The sequence below is a fragment of the Megascapheus bottae genome, chromosome 8 (genome assembly GCF_031878675.1).
Source record: "Megascapheus bottae isolate mThoBot1 chromosome 8, mThoBot2.hap1, whole genome shotgun sequence".
Taxonomy (NCBI): domain Eukaryota; kingdom Metazoa; phylum Chordata; class Mammalia; order Rodentia; family Geomyidae; genus Megascapheus; species Megascapheus bottae.
Window position 1 is genome coordinate 49,954,232 of NC_143516.1, and position 22,004 is coordinate 49,976,235.

The window sequence follows — 22,004 nt, forward strand, 5'->3', positions numbered from 1 at the left end:
GATCCTGGCCATTCTAACTAGAGTGAGGTAGAATCTTAGAGTTATTTTGATTTGCATTTCTTGTATGGCCAGAGATGTGGAGCATTTCTTCATGTGTCTATAGGTCATTCTTATTTCTTCTTTAGAGAAGACTCTCTTTAAGTCTTTTTTCCCATCTTTTAATGGGTTGATTGCTTCTTTGGAGATTAGTTTGGCAGTGATTCAATTTTTTGAGCTGTTGATATATTTTAGATATGAGGACTTTGTCTGTTGGATAGTTTGTGAAGATCTTCTACTCTGTAGGCTTTCTAGTTAGTTTGCTAGCTATGAGGATCTTTTCCTTTTGAACTGCATAATTCGTATATGTGAAAGTTCAGTGAAAGTTAATGCAAGTTCAGTTTTTAAAGGCAAAATAATATCAGTCACTAGATCTGACAGATAATTGTATCCTTAAAGACTGTTTGAAAAGATCTTTAGTGACTATCTTCATTTTTATTTAAAAATATCAAAAAGGCCACAGCCAGGGCTGTTCATATATGTGTGTATAAAAGAAGAGATCTTGACACTGGACACTGGTAGCTCATGTCACCTATATAGGAGTCTGAGATTTGAGGACAATGGTTTGAATCCCAGCTGGGTAAAGAAAAGCTGTGAGACATTTATCTCCAATTAGCCACCTAAAAAACAGAAGTAGAGTTGTGGTTCAAAGTGGTAGAGCACTAGCCTTGTGTCAAAAAGCTCAGGGACAGAGCCCAGTCCCTAAATTCAATCCCCATGACTAACATAAGAGGAAGGGAAAGGGAGAAGGGAGGGAGGAAAGGACAGAGGGAGAACACCTGAAGCCCTGAGTGCTTTGAACTCTGTTCTCTGAATGCCCAGGCTGATAAAGAAGCATAAAATTGTAGAGAAATGAATTATAACTCTACATTTGTTGCTTTGATATTGTAAACTTCAGAAAAGAATGCAATAAAAAATTGGCTGAACCACTTCCTAGTATAAAATATGAAAATGGAAAAACAAGGATCCTGATATTCACAGAAGTATTGGAAAATTTTCTTCTGATGCAAATAAAATGCCTGGTCACAAGTGGAGAGTAGAATTCAATTTTTATAGTAATTTCTGACTTCTTTGAAAAAAAATGCAAAGGTCCCTTAATAAAAAATGCAAGAGTTTCTATCAAGTAATTGTAGAATATGCTAATGTTAAGACTGGAAAGAGAAATGCCTGCAAACAGTGACACTGGAGGTGGTTTTGATTGCTAATGTTACTGTTTTTGACAAATAGCAGAAATATCTGACACAGTGATCAGTGATGCATTTTCTTTAAGATTAACAAAATAGTCCATTTTGCTATTCATATGCATCCTTGCATTCCTTTTCCTGTGTTTCTGTCAACTATTTTCAGAAAGTGATTTTCTTTCATGGGAATTTAATATCATTTGGATTATCTTAATTCAGGTTCATCTATCAATATGCTAATAATCTATATTTTAATTTATATTTAACTTTATGCAATTTGTGTAAATATATGAGCTTTCCCTTATTTATGTATGTATTTAGTTTAGCTTGAAAGCAATATATTAAAATTTAGAGGTCTTATTTTCTTTTTAAAAAGTTAGAATGTAACCCTACATGAATGCTTGTTCTTGTAGGTCCAGTTTTTCCAGTACAAGGACTTGAACTCAAGACCCCATTCTTTTTAAGCACTTTTTTCTCATGGCTGGTAATCGACTAGTTGAAGTATATACTTAGCTGAAGTAAAGAAAATGCTGGGTAATTTGAAGGGGAGTTTCATGGACTTTTCTGCACTGGTTGGCTTCAATTCTGTCATCATCCAAGCCTAATATTAAATATTGAAAATTATTAGAAAAAGGAATAAAGAACATCATTAATTCCGGCAATTAAAAAAGTGCTTACATGCTCCTTAGTTTGGGAAACAAGTTGTTATTGACTATAGATTAAAAAAATACTTTTAGTGGCCATCTGGCATTTGAACTTGATATCTTGAGTAAGTTACAGCACTGCATAAAATATTTCTGGCTGTAAAAGTTAGTGTTTTAAAGAGGAAAGAAATAAGCACAAGGCTTACTTCTTAGTGCTGGGAATAACTTGGTGAAAATATTTCCAAATTTCAAGATTCTGAGAGATGATTCCACCGCCTTGGCATCTCACAGAGTCCTGTAGATTAGCAAGTTAACCACTAACTGAAATGTCTTGGAAGAACTTTAAACACTAATATTCAATATTTACTTCCTCTGGCTTCAACAAATATTTAACCACTATTCTTCCTCCATGGTTCATCTTGCTCCACTTTCTCTACAACAACCAGGTCAAGCATATTTATTTCTTCTCTCAAGAAATATGTTTTATATTACTCCTTTTTTTAAACCACATACAAAGTTTGCAACTTCATTCAAGCTTTTTATTTTCATCCAGTGTAACTTATAGAACTTAAAGTGTGAATTTGTTGATTTTCTCAACTTGAATTATTCTGCTTTAGATGGTCCTTAGAATGAGTAAGTTATTAGTAAACATTGTGTAACTGATAAGAAAAAGTACCTAACACAGCTAACAAAAAAAAAACCCGTAATGATTAATCTTAATACTGAATAATAATACTGATTATTCAACATTTATTTCTTCCTTAATCATGATAATTTTCCCAAATAGAACACATTATTCTCATTATACATGTAAAAAGAAGTCCCTAAATTAGTTTGACAAAAATGCTCTGGATAGTTGCCCAGAGTCTGTCCTCTTAAACTATGTGAATAAAAATATTCAACATTGATCCTCTGTTTTCTTTCATCTTGGAAATTGAGTAGTAAGTACTTTTAAAGTTAATTCAATGATAGATGAAATACCAGGAACCCCAGAACTAATTCACTCCTCAGATTCTGTTCCTTAAGATCTACTATAGGTACAAATATATGTACTAATCAGCATTCTCCAAAGAAATGGAAAAATATGATTCATATATGTAGTCGTTTCCCTTCTCCTGTTTACTCCAAATTCTGTAGTAAATCTAGCTTACTAGGGCCCTAGGGAAGAGCTGGTTTGACAGCACAAATTCAAATGCTGTCTCCAGGTACAGTTCACTCATGCTCTGGGGACCTCTGCCTTTTTACTTCTAAGACTTTTCAGCTGATTAACTAGACTCACGTTATGGATCATAGTCTACTTAGAATCTGCTTGACCTGCAATGTTAATTGCACATTAAAAAATAGCTTCATAGAAACATGGAGACATTTAATTGACAAAATATTTGAATTCTCTGGCCAGACTAACATATCTCCAGCAGTAAAGTCTGTTGCTATGGACCTTCAGAGAAACAAATTAAGAAATGATTCCAGGGGCTGAGTCCATTACTAACCACCTGCACCATAGGGCCACCAGTGGAATTTTACCTTGAGGATGATTAGACTTTCTCATTCTGTATTTCTGTGCTGATCTAAAATGGTTCCTGAAATATTAGAACTGTTCTTGTAAAAAGTCTCAGTGATTCTGATACTGGAATAAAATTAATAAAAATTAATAAAGTCCCAACGATCTTGTTTTCATATTACCTGAATCTATAATTTGTCACAGAGAAAATGCCGTTTCCAAAGTTCCCAAATCTCTAAGAGTTGCACCAGAAAAATTAATAAGCAAATGATCATTTCAGAAATAACATATTCCAACCAAAACACATCTTCTGCTTTTCCTACCAGCTGGTCTTCTAGTATGTTCCTTATTAACTAGTGGTTCCATTCTCAGCAAAAAGTACAGTTTAAATGTAGGGGTTACTCAGCCTTTACATGCTTCGACTCATTTCTTCATATCTTTATGCCATCTACAACTTAAAATCGACAGGTACGTATGATATTTCAGTTCTTGATGAATAACAAGCAAGTAACTATATAAATCAAATCTTGCCCCATTTATGCTCAAAGGAAGCCAATAGCTTTTTGTATCTTCAACATTCAGCACTTACCCATTTTTTTTGGCTTTGTGAATTTACAGAAAATAATCAATTACATTGGCAATAATAACCCATAAAACACTAAATTTTACTAATTTATTAAGGTGTATACACTTATACATTATATCATTTGGTGATTTATGTAATTTCGTAAGGACAAGGCCACAATGTTATCAACGTGCTTATTTTTGGTTCATTTTCTTTCACAGTATGAAAAATTAAGTTATAAGACTTGCCAAATCTATATTTTCCTTGAATTTTACATTCCAAAACATGTGAGATGTTCTTACATTTAATAGATTTTTAAAGTTTTATTTTATTGTTGGGGAGGTATACAGAGAGGTTACAGTTACATTCATCAGGTAGTGGTTACTTTATTTTTTATTTTTTGCCATGTTGGATTTTATTTCATCCGATTATGAATGTTTTTTTCATATATTTTTAATTGTAATTAATAGAAGGGTTACATGATATTGTTATCCCTTCCCATGTTTCTCTCCCAGATCCCCTCTCCAGAATCCCCTCCCACTTATCTTGCTTTTCCTTTATCTTCCCTTTTTCAAATAAATAAATAAACCTATATATAATATACCAGGCACCAAAGTCAAACACAGTAATAACATGAGATAAACCTTAATTCAGGGGAAAAGAAAATAATTAGCTTCATGTAGTACACTAAGAACAACAATCACAAAGATAAATCTCTTGTTTCTATACCCTGGAGTTCATTTCACTTAGCCTCTTCCTATATGGACATATGCATAGAGCTTTTGAGCTATTATGATCCTCTATTGGAAGAATCCTAAACGTATGCTGGTTGTTACAAATGAGGGAGACCCATAGGCCCCATAGTAGATTGTTTTTGTTCTTGCTTTGTTTTGTTGTGTATTTAGGAGAATGATATTCTATTCTTCAGTTGAAATATTTGTAACCAAGTGCTTGAATCATAGTCTCCATTCACTTCTGTCTCAGAAAGAATGCTTTTATCAACCTTATTTGTTTGTTTCAGTCTTAGATCATGATCTTGGGTGTTGTTCTGAGGTTTTATATTCAAGGCTAACGTTCCACCAATTGAGCTACAGAACCACTTATAGCTTTTTTGTGTGGTTAGTTGAACAATTGAAGCTAAAAGTCTCACAGAGTTTTCCTGCGCACGCTGGTGTTTAACCACAATCCTTAAATCTTAGCATCCTGAATTGCTAGGAATATAGGCACAAACCACAGATATCAGGTCAGATTGATTAAATTAATTAATAGAACAACACTGAAATTTATAATACAGCCTGTGTCTGAAGTATCGTAGGGTAAAGCATAGTAAAAACAATTTATTTTGGGACTAAACAAACCAAAACTAAAAAGCTTTGCCCCAATAGAATTACTATAGGAACTCAAAGTTCCTACTCTGACATTACACATAAGGCAACAATATTTTTAATGTTCAATTCCAGAGAAAAAGAAAAATATATGGTTTCATATTCAACATCGACTTTTAGGTATTAAAATAGGTTTCAGGTATTAAAATAATGTTTAACATTGTGCTTATTATGATTACATATTAACATGCTATGTGGTTACTTTATTGTTACTCTCCTTATATTTATAGTTTTCATAAAAATTTACTAACTTAGAAAATATCTCTCATGCTTTTTGAGTGGGCAAAATATCAGCCCTAATTTTTGGTGCTTGAGAAACTAAAAAAAGTCCTCTAACCCTTGTTTCAAAAAACAAATTTCAGACTAGCTTTTATGAATTTCATAAAATGATCAAGTAGTATCCTCATATTTTATTTATATATGTATTTTATTGTAATTAATAGAAGGGTTACATTATAATCACCAGATAGAAGGTGCATTACTTCACAAACTGAAACCCTTTCTCAAGTCTTGGTCCCTATTTTCCTCCACTCCCCTACACCCCACATCTTGTTTTACCCCCTTTCCTATCCTATTTCAAATAACTAAATAAACATATATACAATATATCAGATAACAAAGTAAAATACTGTAACAATATGAGATAACCAAGGGACAGCAAAAAAGATGAGAAATAAAATAATACATTAAGGACAACAATCACTCGTTATATGGTTTTTGTTTCTATATCATGGAGGTCCTTTCATTTAGGGTCATACTATATGGCCTTATCTAGGTTTTGCTCTATTGCAAATCTCTGCTAGGAGAGCCAAGGTTTCTACTGATTATGACAAATGAGGGAAACTGTTGAGCCTATGTTCCTTTGAGTTTGGCTTACTTCACTTAATATGATTTTTTCTAATTCTTTCCATTTCCTTACAATTGGGGCAATGTTATTCTTTCTGACAGCATCATAGAGATGTGGTATTTATAAACAATGGTATTCTCATATTTTTCTAATGGACAATTTTTGTCTAATTTTTTTGTAGAAAGTTTCTCCTTATTCTTACTGACAGAGACTTATGCAGTTCTGTGCAAATTCCCCCACACTTACAATACTTAAATACTATCTTGTCATTACTCCTTATATAAGATAGTTACAAAAACTCTGTTCTCCTTTCATATTAAGCTTTCATTTTGTTTTTCTATTTCTATCCTTGAAGTCACTAGCATGCTTTCTAAACATATGCATACACTATGGATCTGAATAAGTGATCTAAGAGATGTGACATGGCATAGAATCTTGTTTTCAATTACCACCACACATACTGAGTCTGATTTCTCTCATTGACACAAGTCATTTCTTTTTCTTTGCCTGACTGGGCTTCAAGTTTCATTTAAACATTAAGTGTTTCGATATTGCCCTATTTTTATCTTCAGGCACCATATTTTCCACTTTTTCCTTTCATATTGGATTTCTTTTTCTCTTAAAAAAATCCAGACTAAGGAAGGACACTGATGGTTTTGAATTCTGCTAGATGCTATCTTCAGCTTCACAGTGTACCAGCATCAACTACCCTGCATCTGCACCACACCATCCTGCACAAATCTGCTATCCCATATGTCTCATCCTGCAAGAAGATTACAATGGGCTTGGATCTGGACCTCAGTCACAGATTCCCTGGAGATATTCCACGGGGGGGGGGAGCTTCTACTGAAGCCAATACTGAAATCTTTGCCTAGAGCTACCCCACTCCAAAGACAAATATAATGAAGATGAAAGCAGAAGCCCCAAATTCAATTGCCACATTTTAAAGTAGTTTGTCCTGTTCCTCTTGTTGTGATGTCTTTCTGTTGGTTCTGGCAGTTGCCAGATGGACTTAGTTTTTAAGTTAAATATATTTTCTTCATGGCAAGGACGTCCACTACAGCATATTCAATCCTGGCTCTCATTCTTTTAAGATACAAATGCCTACATGTCCTTAAGTTGTGTAAGGATCAGAGTCAGAACCTTATATAGGCAAAAAACACAACCTATACATTTTAATCAGTATAAAATTCAGAGAAAGATGAAGACAGAAAGATGGTTAAAGAGAATCCGTGAATCCAGCTCTTTCTTTAAGTCTCAGTGGATAAACACTGCACACAACATGTTAGCAAATTAGTGAGATCTAGAAGGCACACTCTTAAAGAGCTTTAGCAATTCAAAGAAGAGATACCTAGATTTTGTTCTGCCATATAGTAAGATGCTAAATGAAATGATCTCCAGGATATAGAAACAAAAGCCATATAATGAGTGATTGTTGTCCTTAATGTACTATGTTATCTCTCATCTCTTTTGCTGTTCCTTGTTTATGGCATATTGTTACAGTATTTCACCTGGTTATCTGATATATTGTATTTATGTTTATTTGGTTATTTGAAGTCAGATAGGGAAGGGAGGAAAACAAGATGAGGGGCGGGGGTTGGGAGGAGGGAAATGGGGACCAAAATATGAAAAAAGGTAGCAATGTTTGTGAAGTAATGCACCTTCTATCTGGCAAATATAATGTAACCCTTCTATTCAGAACACATATATGGTTATACATGTGTATATATGCTTATAAATGTATATTATATATCACATATGTTTGGATATATGCCAGTATAAGTTATATATATGTATATTTGTATGAACAGATAGACAATCAAAGTCCTATTCTTTTGTGTATATTTTTATCTGATTTTCACCTTTGATCCACATATGAATGAACTCACCTAACATTTTATCCCTGAATACTGAACATCATTTATTTTTAATTGATTTATTTACTTTTCAATCTGTTCACTTCATTGGTCAGTCATAAAAATTGACACTTCTGTTTTGCCTCTCTTCCGTCTTTAGAGCATAACCATCTGGCAATTTGGGGCCATACTATAAAAAGTAGACCAATTCATTGCCATGTAAACTTTAGCAAAACCATTTAAAAATCCATAGAATGGTGTGTATTTGGACCTATTTAAATATTTCCACCTTTGATTTCACCCACTTCCCCAAACTTGCTTTGCCTAGAGCTACAGTTGTCTCCTTTTACAACCCAAATGTTTCTCTGACTCACAAAAGTAAAATACGTTTTTCCCTCCTCTGCTTTGACATTTCTTTTCTGTTAGATGTCTAATCTTTACTGAATATCATAACACAAAAGTATGTGTTAATAGAAAAAATGAAATTATATTTGTACTTCAAAAATATCTACCAAATAGAACAAATGCAACGAGCAATTAGTGCATGCTATTCAAAATGGAAAAGTCTGGAAAAAATCATATTAAGTGAAGTAAGCCAGACCCAAAGGAAAATTGGCTCAATGGTTTCCCTTGTTTGTAATACTTAGTATATGTCTAGGACTCTCCTAGCAGAGGATTACATTAGCTCAAAACCTAGGTACATAAGGTCATATAGGATGAGACTAAATCCAAGGATCTCTAGGATATGAAAACAAGTGCTTTGTCTTGTGTGATTGTTGTTCTTAATGTACTATGTTATTTCTCATCTCTTTTTTTGCCCTTTGGTTAATCTCACATTTTTACTGTATCTGACTTTGTTACCTAGTAACAAAGTAGGAAATGGAAGGGGGAAAACAATATTATTGGAAGGGGGTAAGAGAGGGAAATGGGGACAAAAACATGAGGAGTATAAATGTTTGAGAATAATGCACCTATTATCTGGCAAATATAACTGTAATCCCGCTATACTTTTCCCTGACAATAAAAAAAGAAAAAAAAACTGAAGTCTTCTCATTTCTGCCACTGTTTATGATTCTATATTTTCAGTTTTATAAACAAGGAAGAGAAAAAGATTAGAAGAGCAGAAGAAAACAAGACAATGAGAAAGAGGAAAAAAGAAATATATATAAAATGGACATTCCAAAAAGATACAGCTACTCACGAATGTAAACCCAAAGTGCAATGAAAATATTTAAAAAGTAATTTGAAAGGTAAAGCTAGAATAAAATTTAGTTACAAACTACTACAATGGAATATTATCAGTGATGTTCACTATTGATGCCAAAATTCAAGAATATTGATCAGGTGAAATGAATGTCAAGGGAGATGAAAGATATTGTCAGTATTATATATGACCATATGATAAATATAAAATTCCCCAAACTCTCCTTCTATAATCTTTCCAGTATTTGCAGTTTTTGCATGTGAAAACTAACACAATATATGAAAATGAAATTTCAATTTAACAAGAGACAAGAATTTAATATTCATTAAACAATTATTGAAATTGCAAAAGTAATATCACCTTAGAATTGCTGCTCTTTAACTAAAGATTGCTGCTTTAAATTTCTGTAAAGTTAAGCATTCTGCTGTATCCATCGTTATAGAATTCAGATTATGGGTTGCCTGGCACAGAAGGAAAGAAAGAAAAAAATCTAATAAGAAATGAAGAGGAAAGGGGGGAGACGCAGTCAAATACCCAATATATATATCCAACTAATATTGATCATTAGAAATTGCAGTCATAAACTGCTTTGTTAAATGCAACTGTTTTGTAAAACTACCTATGAATAATACTTCTAAATTATCTATCTATCTATCTATGTATCTATCTATCTATCTATCTATCTATCTACCTATGCACATATGTATACTAACAGGTCATCTTGCAGCAAATTAAAAAGACAAGACTATGAAAAAAATAAGCAGGTTTGAACTAGAAACCAAGAAAGGCTCTGAGATTTTATACATGGAAATAGCAAATATTTTTCACTTGTACCATTCTCTAGATTTTTAAAACCAAAACATTGAACAGGGTATTTGTAACACGGTATGAAAAATGCAGATGGTAACTTCACTATTTATATAGATTTTTTTTCCCAAAAGAGTGTGACTTGGGTTGAATTCACTGCCATGGCAACAGGGTTTCTTCTGAGAGAGGAAAGCAGAGATTCTTCCATAAAAGTTTTGTTAGATTTTAATAATGTTTAATAATTTGATGGCACATCAATCTTTAATAGCTTACTTGGTTAAAAGACTGTTCTTCTAGCATCCAAATGAATAGAAAACTCCCTTCTTCATTTGTCCTCATGACTCTTGCTGCTATTTCCCTCAATCTAATTATGTTGTGGTTAATAAAGAAACAGAACTTTTGCTTGTGGCTCTGGATCTAAACTCACACAACTTCACTGGAAAAGGAGAAACCTTAATTATGTCCTACAAACATTACTAAATTCATTTGATTAAATTGGTGACTAAAAAAATTCTATTTCTGAAAGAAGGGAAAAGAATTTCAATTGAATTCTAAATTGCAAGAGAAATTTAATGTATATAAGATACTTTTTAATTTTTTAAATAGAGGAATGAACCATCAATAAACACTGACTCTTATAGATTCTTGAAAGAATTGAACTTTGTGAGTCATGGGTTGAATCTGACCTTGATTCAGGTATATTGCATGTATGTATAGAAATATCACAATTCCTCCTTATACATTTATGCTAATAAAAACAGAGATAACTAAAAATAGAAGTAAAAAAACTAATGAGTGATGACTCTGTGTATGTGACTTTGTCCTATCTTTCATCTCTAATGCCGTTTGGATATTTTTATAGACTAACTTCAAGTTTTTTGATTGTGTTGTTTAATTTAAAGTACCATATTTCCAAGTTATATTGGCGAACATTGAATCTGAACAACAACAAATGTTGGAGAAGATATGGGAAAAAGAAATCCTATTGCACTCTTGGTGGGAATGAAAACTAGTACAACCACTCCGGAAAGCAATCTGGAGGCTCCTCATAAAACTGAACATAGCCCTTCTCTATGACCCAGTCATTGCACTTCTGGGAATCAATCTTAAGCATAATGAACCAGTATGTGTTAAAGGCCTCTTGCATTGGCATGTTCGTTGCTAAGATATGGAAACAGCCGTACCACTTGTGGGCATCTGCTCTGAATATTGAGAACAAGGATATTATACACTGTCATGCATAACAGTCAAGATGTGGAAACGCACTAGATGCCCCGCAGTAGATGCGTAGATCTAAAAAATGTGGTACATATATGTGTATATATATGTATATATATATATATATACACAATAGAACTTTATGCAGTCATTAGAAAGAATACAATAATGCCATTTTCGGGGGAAGGAATGAATCTAGAACAAATGGTCGTAAGTGAGGCAAGGCAAGAACAGAGACAAATGGCACGTGCTCTCTTATTTGTAGGAGCTAGATCTGAACTGCGATATGACAAATGACACACGATTTTAGAGTCACATACATTAAGACCAAAAGATTCTCTTAGAAGAATCACAAATGTGCAATGCCTGAAGGTCTCTTCACATTTATATAAAATAATGTATAACACATGTATACTGAAATGAACTACTGAGATTTTAATTTTTTTCTGATGATTGTGTCTTCTTTATATAGAATGTGTATTCACATATAAATGTTTGGGAAGGTGAAGGGAGAGCACAGAACTGCAAGAAAAAGAGTGAAAAAATGCTGCACTGGAACTCACTGGACAATGATGACACTGAACTATTCAACTCCTGAGTGGAGACAGGAAGGAACGATTATGAAAGAATGAAAGAACAGAAGGCACTGTCCTAAAAGAAACTTACTACCTGGTTCAGGTAAATATTACCCCTCAGTACATTCACATCTATAGTAACAGTAAAGTAAATTATAAAAACAAAACTGCATTATACTCATTTATGGGTGTGTATTGGTTTTTTACTCATTGCTTTTATCCACTTCATATTTTATTTCTTCTGCCAATTTAATCTTTGGTTTGTTCTTATTTTCCTGGTTCCTTAAGATGTATTGTTAGGTTTATTGAATCCTCACTGTTTGGATTTAGGTACTTATTGCTAGAAATGTCTGTCTTAGGACTACCTTTGCTGTACCTTATGAGCTTAGTTAGAGGGTCTTTCCAATGCATCTTTTTCTAAAATGTTTAAACTCTCTTTTTTAACAGAACCAAAAAGATATTCTTTATTGAATTAAATTATACATCTGATTTTCAAAAACTTTTGTATTAAATATTCACAAAGCACATTTTCATATAACCATCAATTGCAAAACCACAAAATAAATTTCCATACAATCCTGATAGAAGTACCCTTTTGTTCTATCATAAGAAAATCAACTATTTTTTACAAGTTAAACTATTAAGTTTACAATGGTGCAAAACACCAAAAACCGCTTGAAGTAAAAGAAACCTATTATTTTAATAAAAAGTATGCCTTTTCATTTTCTATTCTTGGCCCAAATTTCAATTTTTTCCAGTAGAACCAAAACCTCCTGAACCCCTTTCAGTATCATCCAAGACTTGAACTTCTTCAATTTCTGGATTTAAAAATCCGTTCACAAATGAGCTGGGCAATTCGATCACCCTTTTTCACTTCAAACTTCTCTTTGCCCAAATTGAACAAATAAGACTTAATCTATGACACCAGCTCCTACATCCATGAAGTGTTTTGCAGCCAAACCAGAACTTGGAGTTACTCTTCCATAGCACCCAGAAGGAAGAGCTATCTGAATGTCCGTCTTCACAAGGGCTTTCTCCATAAGTGGTATTGTATAATCACAAGCACTGTACAGGTCATAGCCCGCGGCGTTCAGGACCCCCGGGTCGGGGCCATGGCATGCTTGGAGAGCCTCAAGGAGTCGCAGGTCGCCCTTCTTGGCAGGTCGGGTCCCCTTGCAGGGGGAGTCGGAGGGAGTCACTTTTGAGCAGGGCATGGTCAAGTTAGGCGGGGGGCGGAGGGGCTGGGGGAGGAGAGAAAGACCAGAGAGGAAGTGGACAGCCTTAAACACTCTTTTTTAAATATATTTTTATTGTAATTAATAGAAGGGTTACATTATATTTGCCAGATAGAAGGTACATTCATTCACGTACATTGATACCCTTTCTCATGTCTTGGTCCTCATTTCCCTCCCCCTCACCCCTATCCCTCATCTTGTTTTCCCCCCTTCTGTATCCAATTTCAAATAACCAAATACAAATATATCCAATATATCAGATAACAAAGTAAGATACTGTAACAATATGAGATAATCAAGGATAGCAAAAGAGATGAGAGATAACATAGTACATTAAGGACAACAATCACCTTAAACACTCTTATTTCTCCCAAAACACTATAGTTCTGGGTTTCTCTTTCTGTGAATTTCTGAAATTGTTCAATTACGTTCAGAGCTGTTAAATAATGGAATATTGTTTTTGCTTAAATCTTTGTCTAGCATTTGCTTTCCTTCAAGATAATTTTCTTATGATAAAAAAGAGACTGTGTATCCTGTAGCTCTTGGATGAAATTTTCCCAAATGTATATTAAGCCCATTTGATATATAATGTTTCATGACTTTGTCATTTCTTTTATTGATTTCCTGAGTTGCTTATCCATTGATGAATAAGTGGTATTAACAATCTCACAGTTTTATATTGGATTCTCTCTTTCCTTTTAGAGTGAATATTTTTTTCTATTCTTTTTGCTTCATGTATTTTATTGTAATTAATAAAAGGATTACATTATATTCACCAGATAGAAGGTGCATTACTTCACAAACATTGATACCCTTTCTCATGTCTTGGTCGCTATTTCCCTCCCCCTTCTCCCACCTCTCATCTTTTTTTCCCTTTCCCTATCCTATTTCAAATAGCCAAATAAACATATGTATATATATATATAATGCATCAAATACCAAGGTAAAATACTGTAACAATATGAGATAACCAAAGGACAGCAAAAGAGATGAGAGATAACATAGTACATTAAGGACAACAATCACTCATTATATGGCTTCTGTTTCTATATCCTAGAGATCCTTTCATTTAGCATCATCCTGTATGGCCTTATGTACTAGATTTTGTTCTATTGTACATTTCTGCTAGAAGAGCCCTAGGTTTCTACTGATTATGACAAATGAGGGAAACCATTCAGCCTATGTTTCTTTTCTTCTTATAGAAGTTATTTAGAATTTGGTGAAATATGTTTATAATGATCATAATTCCTCGTCAATTAATCTATTATTTTATAGTGGTTTTATTCTTGACTTAAGCAAATTTTGCGTATTTTTCTTGTTATAAAAAGAGCTATTTCATTTCCTTTTATTTTCTGCTTGTATGGGATAGATTTTTTTTTGCTTTCTCATATTACTGTATTTATGCTTACTGATAATTGCTTTCTAACAACTTATTATTAAGTTTCTTTGGATTTTCTGTCAGTTAGTCTGTTTCCTTAATTTACATTCAGGATTATTATTATTTAGGCAAGGAATTTTTCAAGATTATACATATACATGCATATACACGTATATATGTATGTGTGTATATATATATATATTATATTATATTTGCCAGTCCTGGGGCTTGAACTCAGAGTACTGTCCTGGGCACTGTCCTTTGGCTTTCTCAAAGCTAGTGCTCTACCACTTGAGCACAGAACCATTTCTGGCATTTTCTGTGTATGTGGTACTTAGGAATCGAACCTAGGATTTTATGCATGTTAGGCAAGCACTTTACTACTAGGCCATATTCCCAGCTTCCATGGTATACGTTTATTTTATTGCCAGTTCTGGGGCTTGAATTCAGGGCTGGGCATTGTCCTTGGACTTTCTCAAGGCAAGCACTCTACTACTTGAGCACAGCACTGCTTATGGCTTTTTCTGTCATATGTGGTATGTGATACTGAGCTTTGTGCATGCTAGGCAAGCACTCTATCACTAGGCCATGTTCCTAGCCATATGTATTTTTAATGTCTTCAATTTGTTTTCAGTATTATTTACTTTTATTCTCATGTTATACATTTTCATGACTTGTTTGTTAAAAGCACTGATTTTCTTTAAATCTATTTTTCTTTTATGTACCTATTTTGCCAGTTGGTCTTGCACTTTTCTATCTTTCATTATGGTGATTATCTTTATTTTGCTTTTTACTGTAGGGCCCTCTTAAGCATCATTGTAAGAATCTTCTGGTGGTCGGGAATTTTCTTCATTTTACTAGTACTGAAAAGTGTTTCCAATGAACAGCATTTTGCTGAAAATGAAATTCTTGGTTACAGGCAGTTTCTTTCAAAACTGGGAATATGCTAGTCTATCCCTTCCTGACTTGCAGAGTTTCTGTTGAAAAAAATCTATTGTTGTCTTAATTTTATAGGTGGAGGGGGCAATTGTGGAGCGTGAAATCTGGGCCTGGGCAATGTCCCTGAGCTCTTCACTTCAAGGTTAGTGTTCTACCACTTTAAGTCAGAGTGCCACTTCCAGTTTTCTGGTGATTAATTGGAGATAAGTGTCTCATGGACTGGCTTTGAACCACAATCCTCAGATCTCAGTCTCCTGAGTAGCTTGGATTACTGGCGTAATATGGGCTTAATGGGATTTTGTATTAGTTGTGACTTGGCATTTTTCTCTGACAGGTTTTAGAATACTTTTTATATTATCCTTCTTTCCTTCTTTTTATTTTCATTTTTGTACATGTCCTGGTGCTTGAACTAAGTTCTTGGACATTGTCCTTAGGCTTCTGTGCCCAAGGCTAGTGCTCTACCACTTAATCCACAGTCCTACTTCAGCAGTTTTGGTGGTTTTAATAGGAGACAAGTTCATGACTTTCCTCCTAGAACTAATTTTGAAGTGTGATTCTCCAATCTCAGTCATCAATGTATGCCTGTGTCAACTACCATATTGGTACACTGAAGAAACATACACACACACACACACACACACACACACACAGTATAAACATTTGCATCACTACAGCTGACAGAGTTGAAGATACATAATGGGAATTGTAATTTTTATTCAATGACTAATTTTTCCTAAGTGAATCAAGCAATACAATCTTACCTAGATAGCACTAATAGTGATTCTCTTAAAATGTTCATTACTTGCACTGGTTTTGTTTTATTATTATTATTATTTTATTTATTATTATTTTGTGTGTGTGTGTGTGTGTATGGATCATGGAGCTAGAACTTGGTCTGAGCGTTGTCCCTGAGCTCTTCAGCTCAAGGCTACTGCCCTACCCTTGAGCCAAGCCCCACTTCCTGTTTTCCAGAGGTTAACTGAAGGTAAGAGTCTCTGATACTTTTGTGTCCTGGCTGGATTTGAACCTTAATCCTCAGATCTCAGCCTCTTGAGTAGCTAGGATTACAGGCATGAGCCACTGCACCAGGATTGGTTTTATTTTTCTTAAGTTATACTGTGGTTTGAGCTCAGGGCATTGCATTTCTAGTCTGTATTCTACTGCTGAGCCTTCCCTCCAGTCCTGATTTTCACAGAATATTATCTTCATGATTGAGAGAAACGTTACTGTGATCTGCCTAGATTACGCTTCCCTTAGTTGCTGGGTTAACATGTGTCATTCCCTTGAACTTTTTATATTTGGTACATGGGAGAATATGATTCTTCAAAACTCAGCCTCCCACAGCAGCTGGGATAATGGGTATGAGCTACTGCACCCTGCCATGCGTTGAGAAGGGAATCTCATAAAATTATTCTGGCCTCCAACCACAATCTCTCTGATTCCATTTACACAAAAGCAGCTAGGATCACAGGTGGGAGCCACTGGCACTTTGCTATTGACTTAATAATGACAGAATAAAATACAGTAATTAAATGGACCACAGCAGACCATTTTTGCAGCTAGTATTGTATCAAATTTCTGCTAAATAGAATAACCAGGTATCAGATGCATTCTGGCTGTGTATAGGTTTTACATTTTCCCTTGTATTCAATCAACACAAATAAATTGAATAGACATGGTAGTGAACAATATGAATCCATACTGTCCCATTTTCCATTTTCAGTATATAGAATTAACTCCTTCTGAAAATATGCAAACAATTCCCAAATTTTTTATCTTTTATTTTAAAAGATAAACTGTGAAATGCTTTAAGATTCTCTAAGCTAGTGAATGCAAAAAACCTCACAGTTGTTTCTTTCACATGTACCTCAGCTTTATTTTAAAATAAACAGAATTGAAAGCACCAAAAGATCAAGTAAACAACATATAAGAGAAAGCTAAATTATGTATAAATAAATTAAAAATATGTGGAAATTAAAAATAAATACAGAAAGAGAAAGAAAGAAGGAGATAAGAAGAAAGAAAAGAGAGGAAGATAGAAACAGAAAGAGGTCTCCCATATGCACACTCATGTAACATCATCAGGGCAGTTGTAGAGCTTACACCCCTCCACACCCTGTACATTTGTATGTGTGAACAACACTTTCCCCAGGAATGAGATGAGCAGCTGCTGGGTGCTATGACCTGCTGAGAAGCACCAATGGCATCTTGGTTGCAGTAATGGGGCCATCTGGCTTCAGACTCTTTCAGATTTGCAGGCAGCTTGATTTTAGTGGACTACTTCTCTGTTTATTCCAGATGCATTTAAGGAAGGTTCTGTTTCTAAAGGATATTCTAACTAGGTTTGTTTGAACTGAATGGAAGAGAATTTATAGAAGTTGAGACATGAAATATAAGACATTTCCTTTTCTTCCATATGCAAAATGGCAATTTTAGCATGAATATTAACTATTTAATGACAAAAAGTTGCACTTTAAGTTATATGTGATTTGCTGAAATTTCTTCATTTTAAAACATAAAAGGCATTACCCAAAATAGGCAAATTTTACAAAATTATAATAAGAATGGCACTTTACACCTAATTCTCTAACAATCTGTTAGAGAAGGATCAGAACTAGATGAAGGTTCCCAAACTTGTTTTGTATAAACATATATCAAATTACAGGAATTCAATAGTAAAATTAGGGTAAGGTTTTGTTTGAAAAGGTTTTGTCATTCTCCTTTTGTTCATTCAATTCAAGGTTCTTCTCTTCTTTCCCTATCATGAATTCTTTTTTTTTTTTTTTTTTTTTGCCAGTCCTGGGCTTGGGCTCAGGGCTTGAGCACTGTCCTTGGACTTTTCTCAAGGCTAGAACTCTACCACTTGAGCCTCAGCACCACTTCCAGCTTTTTGCTATGTATGTGGGGTACCGAGGAATTGAACCCGGGTGTTCTTGCATGCTAGGCAAGCACTCTACCACTAGGCCACACTCCCGGCCCCCTATCATGAATTCTTAAGAATATAATCCTATGGAAAGGACCTCCAGTATATAGAAACAAAAACCATATAACTAGTGATTGTTGTCCTTAATATACTATGTTATCTCGCATCTCTCTTGCTGTCCCTTGTTTATCTTATATTGTTACAATATTTCACCTTGTTATCTGATATATTGCATATATGCTTATTTGGTTATTTGAAATAGGATACAGAATGGGGAAAACAAGATGAGGGGTGGGGATGGGGTGAGGGAAATGGGGACCAAGACATGAGAAAGAGTGTCAAGGTTTGTGAAGCAACACTCCTTCTATATGGTGAATATAATGTAACCCTTCTATTAATTAAAATAAAAAATATATGGAAAAAAGAATATGATCCCATGTATCATTCTCTTTCTTGTTTTTGAATGAGTTTTGTATGAGTGTTTGTTATTTTGTTTTGTTTTATCTAAAGGAGTTTCCTTGATTGCACTTATACTCAAGCTCTCCAGATTTCAGGGTGTATTGTGTATTTTGTTTCACAATCTACATATATCCACCTTAAAAGTCCCTCTCTTTCTCCCTCCCTCTCTTGCTTTCTTCTTTCTTTCCTTCCTTCCATTGTTTCATAGATATATCTTAGTCACTATTACTGAAATTCCTGGAAAATTCTTACTTCAAATGGATTAACCTTACTTGTTTTAGTTTGATGATGTGGGCCTTTCCTAAGACATTTGCATTATAGTTCTTTAACAAATTGAGGCCCCACTTTCATATTCAGAAAAATGTCTTTCCAGCAATATATTGTGTTTGTCTCTCTTTCACACACACATCTAGAGTTTCAGTTTTAATAAAAACAGTATAACAAAACAAAATTAAGGTATCATCAAACATATAACCAACATGTAATAAGTCATAGCTTACTGTAATATGTATAGCAACGTAAGGCAGAAGTCACATATGCTTGCTATGTCCAGAATGCTAGGATCTCCTTATCTCTTCCCATAATTTGCAATTTAAATGATCAATGTATTTAGACAAAAGCAAGATGTTCATATCATTTCCTTTGGTACATGAGAATTCATTTTGTTTGAATTAGTGCTTGCATATCTAATTATGTTATTTTGAGGACTTTAGGGATTCCATATTTACATATTCAAAAACAATCAAGGTTGGATATCAAAGGAATTATAAACTATTTAAATGTATTTGGATTCAGAAACTTCAAAAGTATTCTGTAGTAAGTGTTATGGCTAGTTTGAATTTAATTTATCTTTATATTCCTTAGTACTAGAGTTGTGTGAACAATATTTAGACCAAAAGCTTCAGGTTTCCCTTATCAGTATCAACTGATAAATATATTATGATAAATATTTTTAAAAGCATAGTTACAACATTAAATGGTTGTAATATATTTATTAATTCTACAAGTTAAATATCTGCTCACCTTTTTTGCTTTGAATTAGGTATTCTTTTATTTTTAATGTGTGAACTGGTATATATTTATTACAGACTGATGCAGCGAACATCCATTAGTAATATTACATGTTTATGTACTATTGGTGATTTAAAATTTATAGCAAAATGATTTTTTTTTGCCAGTCATGGGGCTTGAACTCAGGGCCTGAGCACTGTCCTTGGACTTTTCTCAAGGCTAGAGCTCTACCACTTGAGCCGCAGCACCATTTCTAGCTTTTTTCTATGTATGTGGTACCAAGGAAGCAAACCTGGGTCTTCCTGTATACTAGGCAAGCACTCTACCATTAGGCCAAATTCCTGGCCCCAACAAAATAGATATTTTCATTCTAGTAAATTGTCAATATAACTTTTTCTTAGTATTTATAATACATAATTAACCATCCAGTTGGCTCATGAAACATAAATGCATTAAATTATTTCTGTGATTTGAAGACAGTGCTTGTCTTTTAGTGTCAATAATAAAATCATTAACATTAATGTTCAAAATTAAACACGATTTTGTACATTATGAGACAATCAACAACAGCAATTTTGCCACTAAACCCAAAGGAAACAAATAAGGGTACATAATTATCAGTGCAAGATGTCATTATAAACAATTCTCATTGATCATTCAAAAGCAGACTAGTTTTTCCTTTTATCATATTTTCATTTAATTTAGGTTAAATTTAAAATATACCAATATTTTTCCACAGTATCTCCAGAAAACACATGTGGTTAGGTTTTTGTTTAAATTTCTATAGTATTATTTGTGAAGTTTGTCCATTTAATTCTACTTAGTAAATATAAATCTGCAGGCTTCAATTGGGTTGGAAAATGGTTTTAGGCTCCGGATTTAAAATAATAGCCTGCCACTAGTATTTTTTCCCGTTGGGAAGAGTCACATGATGTTTCTCACTAATATTTCCAAATGGGTCAAGTATGGCTTGCTGTATGACAGCTATGCAACCCTACAGCAATGCTGGGTTTGGTCAAGTTGTGAAAGAAGTGGAATTGTGATCAACTGCAAGTGTAAAAATATCCTGAGGCTGCTTTCCCAATATATACTATTTACAGTTGTATACTGGCATTACTTGAGATGCTGCAATTACTTGAAAAAGGAGAAAAACAATCTAGTAAGTTTTAGTCATTAAACTCACACTATAAGAATTAAAAAAGTTATTTGTATTCATGTCTGGCCCAAGGCAAAATCCTGAAGTTGGTCATGTCTGGATCCCAAGCAGTGTCCTACTCTTTAATTTCTCTTGAACTAATTAGAACATCTTCTGTCCCTGAGTGCTAGTCCTGTCTTTTCAACAATGGAAAGCTACTCTGAGGGGGAGACTAGACATGCCTGGATCTAATCCCCAACCTCACCCAAGGATAGATAACATGGCACCCTCAGCAACAGCATGGATTTTAGAGCCAAAATCTTAAAAAAATAAAAATAAGAAAGGATTTCTGACACTCCTACTTACAGCTATGTGGCAATCAACAAGTGACATAGTTTCTGAGTGGTTATCCCTTTAGCTGAGTAGGCATTCTATTAACTGGAAGCAAAATTTGCTCCTAGAATTATCAGACACAAAAGAAATAGGGCTTCTTCTGGTAAATCTCCAAACAAACCCCTATTGTTATTACTTCAGTGATGCAACATCAAGCTAAGGTCCTCACACATGCTAGGTAAGTTATCTACAAATGGTCTACACCCCAACTCCCACAACTATTTGTATAACAGCTTATAGGTAGAGTGTTTGCCTGGCATGCATGAAGCCCTGGATTTGAAAAGCTGGAAAGGGTACTGTGGCTCAAGTGGTAGAGTGTTAGCCTTGAGCAAAAGAAATTAGCACAGTGCTCAGACCCTGAGTCAAGCTCCAGTACAGATAATAAATAAATAAATAAAATAAAGACAAAAAAGCAAATCTGAAACTTTTTGTGGGTCTCACAAAGCATGTCTAAAACATGCTTGTACATTATTGATTCTTCCTTTGCCATCATAGGTAATTATAAGTCAAAGGTACTTTCCATTTTTCTTTCTGAGACACAACAGTATGGAGAAAGTGTTTTAATTAATATAGTCATAACATCTCTGGACAATTTCAATACCTATTTAGACTTTTCTGCCTATAGTTTAGAATTTTCTGTTATTTCTTCTATAGGTGTTTCCTTAATGAAAAAATACATGACTGTGACTTTCCCATTTGAATTCTAGTTAGG

The 22,004-nt window shown here is 34.0% G+C and overlaps 1 pseudogene; it reads right to left on the minus strand.

The window, feature by feature from the left end:
- Positions 1–12,529: 12,529 nt before the first annotated feature.
- On the minus strand, positions 12,530–13,033 carry LOC150059922 (deoxyuridine 5'-triphosphate nucleotidohydrolase, mitochondrial pseudogene; annotated as a pseudogene).
- Positions 13,034–22,004: the final 8,971 nt, after the last annotated feature.